This window comes from Hylobates moloch, unplaced genomic scaffold, assembly GCF_009828535.3.
Source record: "Hylobates moloch isolate HMO894 unplaced genomic scaffold, HMol_V3 SCAFFOLD_7, whole genome shotgun sequence".
In the NCBI taxonomy this organism is placed as follows: domain Eukaryota; kingdom Metazoa; phylum Chordata; class Mammalia; order Primates; family Hylobatidae; genus Hylobates; species Hylobates moloch.
In genome coordinates this window covers 23,071,256-23,078,648 of record NW_026652282.1, presented here as the reverse complement: position 1 = coordinate 23,078,648, position 7,393 = coordinate 23,071,256, and the positions used below count along the sequence as shown (strand labels likewise).

Below are 7,393 nucleotides of genomic sequence, written 5' to 3'. Positions count from 1 at the left end.
GCTTTTCTCTTCCTTATCTTGGCCATTGGAAAATTTATCACATCTAGTACAAAAAAATGCCTATTTAAGTAGTGGTGGATGAGGCTTTCTGAGGCCCCTTCAAAGTGCTACATGACCCACCAGTAGGTAGACTCTCAGTAACACCTCCACAAAGAAGAGGCGAGGAGGGAGGAGACTCTTCTGCTGCCACTGCTGTTGCCTGAGTACCCCTATTTCCCCGAGTCTTACTTTGAGTCTGGTGACATTTCTCATGGACATGGAGCTTACTTTTCTGATACCAAGACAGGATGACTCTGGTTAGAAAGAGTAGGAAAAAGTGTGGACAGGATGGCTGGCAATGTGGGCACCTGAAGGAGGGAGAATGAGATGGTGTGAGCACCAGTAGCAGGGAGAGACTACCATGGCTTTAACAAAGGCCACAGCTACAGGTTTCCAAGAGCACTGCTTTAGGAACCCATGGAACTCCTGTTCTCCTGGTCAGCCTGTCCACTGAGAACGCTGTGGATAAAGTTAGAGTGAGTTTTAGGCTACAGCCTGCCAACTCTGCCTTAGGTGTACTGAGATGGTGGCAGGGGCTGGTAATAGGGGTTCTCTGTTTTGGAGTGTGGGGGTCTAAGTTCATAATCGTAATCATCATATCAACTGTTGGCAGGGCCTGGTTCCCCTCTCTTCTGCTGCTCTGAAGTTGACACCTCAAACCAAAGCCAGCACCTCCCTGAGATCCCAGAAGATAAAATGAAGGAGCATCTCAGTCCACCACCTCTGTCAGAGGGCACCCAGCTGGGAGCTATATGGAGGTCTCTCTGTCATGAGATGCTTGGGTCTTCAGTTCTCATTCTAGGAATCCACCTGATCTCTAGGTAGTACCTAGAAGACTTCCCTTTTGCTGACTGGTGGCTACAATCATACACGAAAGATTTCATCTGCCTTAGATTTTATATATATAAAGAAGTGGGGAGGAGCCTCAGCCTGATAGTCCTGCCCTGGTCCTTTAAGTACTGAGTGCAAGGGTGGGGCATAGATGCTTTGTTATCTCTTCAATGGTGGGTGGTCCTCCCAAGCCTTCCTTTGTCTTTTGGCATGGCCCAGGGCTTCTCTATTCCCACCAGAATCTCCTGAGACTCTCTAGTAAGATATGGGCACCACCTCACCTGCCTGTGGTCTTCCAAGGCTGAGAATAGGGGATGGATTTGGTGTTCCCCTCCAACACCATGTCTTCACCTTAATTCCTAGAAATACCTGGAAATCCTCCTACTGCAGACCTCAGGCCATCTACTTTAGACAAAATCCCTCACCATCATTACCAATAACCACCCCCATACCACAGCAGGAAATGAGTGCAAGTCATGTAATCAGTGCACAGGCATCCCAGAGTTCAGTAGAGCAGGGGTTCCTTCAGTCCTCATGTAGGGCACTTACTTTGATTCCTGGCTGCACCTGGGCTGCTTTTCTTTGCTGACTTGAGTACCCTTCCCTTAGACCAAGGCCCTCACATCTCTGAGACCCCCCCCTTGAAGAAGTCAGCCTGGCCCAGGACTTCCCAAGGTTGATGGCAGGAGCAGGCTTTGTGCTACCGCACTCTTCTGAGATCAGTGATCCCTCAGAAAACATGCAGGCTTCTGCTGTTGATTCCCTGAAGTGCATGGTACTCCTTCCTTTGCTGACCTTAGCCTTCCATCCCCTGCCCACTCCAGGCCAAGGGCCTCAGCTCCTGACATCATCAAGTAGGAAAGGAGAGCTCACATATACTTGACATCCATGTTCAGGTACTCAGGGAGCTGCAAACAAGAGCTTGATGGGATTCTCCACCTAAGCTTCCTCACCTTGACTGCTGCTAGGGTTTGCTCCTTTTCCCTCAGCTGCTCTGGGTTCACGTACTTTTACTAAGGCTCTCACCTCCCCGAGGCCCTAGAGGCAGAAGTGAGCACACATCTCAGCCTGCCTACTCTGCTCAGTGCCTCCCAAGACTGAAAACAGGGGTCGGGCTTTTTGTGGGAGAAGGCCTGGGGCATGCTTCTGTGGTGGGTGGTTCTCTTACTCTCATTAAGTATTCTCACCTTGACTTCTGCCTGAGCCTAAGACCCCTCACTTGCTTGCACTTGTGCTAAGGTGGCCTGCCTAAGGCCACGTCCCTCACCTTTCTGTGACCCTCAGGTGGAAATGAGTCCTACCCATATCCCCAGTGAAAGTGTTCTCAAGGCTCACTGCAGGGGTGACATCTATGGTGCCTTCTCTGTTCTGGAGTGGGTAGTTTCCTCAGTCTCACAGAGGATTCCCAATTTGACTTCTCTTAGAGCCTTACTTCAATGAGAGCCCTTTGCAGCAAGGCCCTGACATCCTTGGCTCCTGTCTCTTTAATGAAAAGCTTCCTGGGAAATGCCACACTCCTGAAAAATCTTGAGCAGAATAAGTCTGTGTCCAAGTGGAGTGATGTGAAATGGGGAAGCTGAAGAATAAGGCAGAGGTCCTGGGATAGGAGGTGGCTGTCAGAAAACACACACTAATCTAATTCTCTTCATCACCCAGACTTAATCTTTCACAGTCACTGGCAAATGTTAGGTGTTTAATAAATGACATTTATTTATGATTATTTATGATTATCTTCTTAGCTGAGATTTTTTAAAAATCCAGGATATGTCAGAGAAAATGCAATGCTCTCAAACAACACCAAATCAGCCAAAAATTTGCTGTAGCAAGTAAAACTAGATTTTCCCCATTAGGGCATCCATTATTTAATTTGGATGTTGGGGGTTCTTCCCCATCTGGATACAATTCAGATCTTCTAGAATTTTGTTAAGGACTAACTCCTTCAGTGCATCCCAGCTACACTTCCATCCAAACCACCTATATTTTCATTCATTTCTTCCCCACCAAAATCTAGCCCTCCCTTAGAATCTGCCAAATTACACTCAGGATAATCTCATTAGAATGTCTTTTTCTAGTAGAATCTAGTTCTTTCTTCCAGTTCTAGGTAAAAAGAAAAAAAAATCCAACACAGTGGCTTTTGTGCATCTCACTCTTATTTTGGGGAAACTCCCTGGAGACAGTTTGCATAGAAAACATAGCTTGTACATTGTGTTCTACTGTACTGAGATAAGAGCAAAGGTATCTCCAACTCCTGCCTATTATGAAATTAATTTTGCCCTCAACCTCAAATTCACATGCTCAAGTCCTAACCCCCAGTACCTCAGAATGTGACTCTATTTGGAGATAAGGTCTTTAAACAAGTGATTAGTTAAAATAAGGCCATTAGAGTACTTTTATAAAATCTGACTGGTGTCCTGAAAAGAAGAGGTTAGGACACACTAGGAAACACCAGGGATGCACACACACAAAAGACAACAATGTGAAGAGAAGATCTTGGACTTACAGCCTCCAGAACTGTGAGAAAATAAACTTCTGTTGTGTAAGCCACTAGTCTAAATGTAAAGATTTCTTTCTGGATTATCTATGATCTCAAAGTGATTCATAAAAGCATGCTTTAGTGGTGTCCTATTTATTGGTGAGGAGGGGATTTCCACATTATGGTTATGTGGTATTCAAACACATGATACTGGGCACTGTACAGATGAGGTCAACAGCAGTTTATTAATCACATATACTCACAGCCCAGGGTAGCAGTATACCACATACCACACAGGGTCACACAAGGGTTGTACTCGGGAACAGAGTGAATGAATAAGGTCTCTGGGAGGCATGATTTGTAGATCAAGAGGGAGAGGTGACCTCTAGTTCTCATAGGAAGATGTGATTGGCTTGTGTGAATAATTCTGAAGGCTGTCAGGGAAAGAAAACATCTGTGCCTGGTTCTCTTAGTAACGATGGTTGTTTGGCTAAGGGACCTAATCTGCAAGTGCATAGTGTAGACCAGAATTTCCAGTTAGGTCATTTGAAAAATTGAAGGCAATATATTGTAGGAGATCGGTCAGGGTGGTGGGGAAAATTGTAGAAAGATGCAAACCTTCTTGGAAAACCAGGGGTTTGCAAAGCTTCAAAAGAAAATTTGGCTGAAGGCAGCTGAGTTCTCTTAAGAGCTTAGGTTAGATAACAAGGGGATGTAAAGAAACTGATCTAGATAAGTTAATTTACTTAGGCCTCGGAACCTGGCCTTTAATCATCCATGCGCAGGACTGCTGTCTCCAGAGGGGCGACCATTTTAATTATCCACAAGTGTGTTGTCTCAAAGCCTTTGTCATTAAATCTGTGCTGAATAAATACCCGCAGCACCAGCTTGTCAGGGCCTCAGCTGCTGACTCTTTACAGCACCCTCCTTGGGGTCTGTGCGTGGCTGGTCCCCTAGCCCACTCTTTCACTGGATATCTGTGTCTGAGTGCATTCTTTCATCCATCGTTTGGCCAGAGTCTGCAGGTCAGACCCTGGCAGGTGATGCCCTGTGAGGAATGCTGCAACAAATCATGAAGGAACCCTCCAAAATGAAGGTAAGGAGACTGTGCAGTCAGTAAGTCAGTAAATCAGTAAGTCATGGGTGCCTGCTCAGGATTTCCAAGTTCGAGGGAATTGTTCAGGCTAGGGTTTCATCATGGGACAACAGTTATCAGCTCAACAGAAACAGTATATAAAAGTATTGAAACAGCTGCTTAAAGCTAGTGGAGGCTTGGTTTCACAGGCTCAATTAAGGGACCTAATGCAAACTGTTGTATCTCGTAACCCATGTTTCCCAGAAGGTATGCTAGACGTAGAGCTCTGGGAACAAGTGGGGAGAAATCTTAAACAACATTGTGTGCAAGGGCAATGGGTCCCAGTAACGTCTTTAACATTATGGGCTTTAGTTAGGGCGGCTTTGGTCCCGTTATACACAGAAGAGCCTAAAAAGGGGAGGGAAGAGGAACCGTCACCTACCTTACTGCCTCCTTATCCCTCAGCCCCACTATCACCAGGCCAAAATAACAAAGAGGAAACAGAGGTTTTGCCTGAGCCCCCTCTTCCAAAAGATAGGAAAAAAGACAAGGGATACACTACAGCTATGGGACCCTGTGTTAGGCAAGCGGCATTAGAAGAGGAGCTCTTAGCCTGCCCAGCAGTATATAGTATTAGGCCTTAATTTTGGGCTTTACACTACAGTTTTCCATTAAAGGGTTTTCTCTCTCAACTTTGAGATGCATCATCTGAGGGTTCTGACCTCTGCTTACCAATTTCATAGCCTCATCTAGCACCCCCATGCAGCTAATTTAAAAATTACAACACATTGACTTTCAGTTTCCTAAAACTCAAACTGTCTTGCCTCATGAAATTTATGCTTACTGCTCTCAACTGGAATGCCCCCTTCTCATCGATCCTTTCTACTTTCCTGTAAGTCATAGAGGGTGGCTCAACATTATATGACTGCAGCTTTTAGCCTCAAAGATTCTATGGGCAGAAGCTGGGCCTTTATCTGAGCAGCTCCAGTACTGTTACAGAGCCTTCCAAAAAGCAGATACTCAAATGATGTTTGGGGAATATGAGAGAGAGTGAGCAAGAGATCTAACTTATTAAATTTAATTTCTCCTACATTGTTAAGCTAAATATATCAAGGTGTAAATCATTTAATTTTATAAAACAAAAGACTGAAAGGAATGAAGAAAACCAAGATCATGTTTTATTGTTTTTTTTCTATTTCATTATCTCAATTATTTTACTGGGGTTTTTTTGTATTTCCATAAAAATCCCTTTTGGTGATGTTATATCTGCTTGACTGGATGAAAAAAGCTTCAGACTTCAATAGGGTTGAGAGAAGCTGCTGAACTTGGCCCTGAAACAGTCTTGGCCACTGCAGTAGTGCCAGTCTCGGCTGCATCTCTGGCTTGGGCTCTCTTCCTCATCTTGCAAAGCCTCTTCATATTGTGATGAGAAGGCACCTGGAGCAAATATCATTGACCTTATCACTGCTGTCTGAGTGCCCATGGTGCTGACTGCTGAGTAGATAATTTTCTGTCCTGGCCTTTCTGGCCTTTCTGGGATCCTCAGTCCTCACTTGGGGTCCTTACATTGGCATATAGGGCCTAGGAGCCCAACTCTCTTCATTTGAATGGTGACTACTGCACCTTCAGACTAAGGATCTCACCTCCCATAGACCTGACATAAAGAGGTGGTGGAGAGCTTCAGCTTCACAACCCTGCCCCGGCCCTTCAAGCACTGAAACCAGGGTAGGGCCAGATTCTTTTTTAACTCTTCTATTTAGTGGTAGATGGTTCCTTTAGCACTTGCTTTGTCCTCTGGTAGGGTGTGGAACTTCTCCTTCCCTTGTCCTAAGGCCTATCCCCTCATACTAAAGACAAAACGACCCTGAAACATGCCCTATGGGGAATGTGAGGGTCTTCTCATCTGTTCTCATTTGTTCTTACCTGTCCTCGTTGTCCTAAGGCTGAGAATAACAGTTGAATTCTGTGGTGTTCCCACTCATAGTGTATGTGGTCTCCTCAGTTATTAGCGTACTCACTGTGGCCTCTGGAGAAACCTGGAAATCCTCTAACTGCTGACCTTAACTCACAATCAGACCAACTTCCTTACTTCCTTGTGACATCATACGAGGAAGTATGTCATATCATGTCAACAATGCCCATGTATTCCAGGGCTGCCAGTAAGGGTGGGACTCCGTGTGGTTCTCTTAGTTCTGCGGGTAGAGGGTTTCCTAAGTCCTAACTAGGGACCATCACCTTGACTCATAGCAGGGCCTTGGACTTTTTGTTGACTTGAGGACCCTCCCCTCAGATTAAGCCCTCATATCTCTGAAACCCTTCTTGCAGAAGTCAGCCTGACAGCCCTGCCCAAGGCCTCCCAGGGTTGATGGCAGGGGGAGGTTCTGTGCCACCTCCCTACTATAGGGTCTGTGGTCCCCTCAGTCATCACTCATGATTTTGCATTTGATTCCTGGCAGGGCATGGAACATCTCCCTCTACTGTCTAAGTCTCAAAACCTTAGAACAAGGTTCCCACTCCTTGAGGTCCCAGAATGAAAACAGGAAATGCCACCTGTCTGTGCCCTCCCAGGGATGACATCAAGATTCAGGCTCCTTGGGGCTATCTCTGTGGAGGGTAAAGGTCTGCCCTCAGTCCTCACTCAGGGTCCTCACCTTGACTCTTTGCAGGCCTTGAATTTCTTCTTTCAACTTTAGGTCACTCATGTAGACTAAGGCTCTTATGTTCCTGAGAACACTGAACAATAAGTGAGAAATAGCCTAACAGTCCTGCTTCAGTCTTCCAGGTCTAAAAGCAGACACAGTCTGATCTCTGTTACTCCATTTACTGTGGGGTGTTTGTTTCTTTAGTTCTCATTCATCAGAGTCTTCATCTTGGTTTCTACACTTTCTATGAGAGGCTTCTGGAGAAATGCCACATCATTCCAAACTCTTCATTAGCTTTCCCTCTGCAAACGTTGCAGAGAATAGGATGTGTCC

General features: G+C 45.5%; 1 long non-coding RNA gene across 1 annotated transcript; it reads right to left on the bottom strand.

Moving 5' to 3' along the window:
* Nucleotides 1-5,574: 5,574 nt before the first annotated feature.
* LOC131383872 (uncharacterized) lies at nt 5,575-6,475 on the bottom strand. The gene is made up of 2 exons (XR_009214273.1): nt 6,342-6,475; nt 5,575-5,855 (listed from the first exon to the last, which is right to left on the bottom strand). It is a non-coding gene; the product is annotated as an uncharacterized LOC131383872 (long non-coding RNA).
* Between the last annotated feature and the right edge of the window lie 918 nt (nt 6,476-7,393).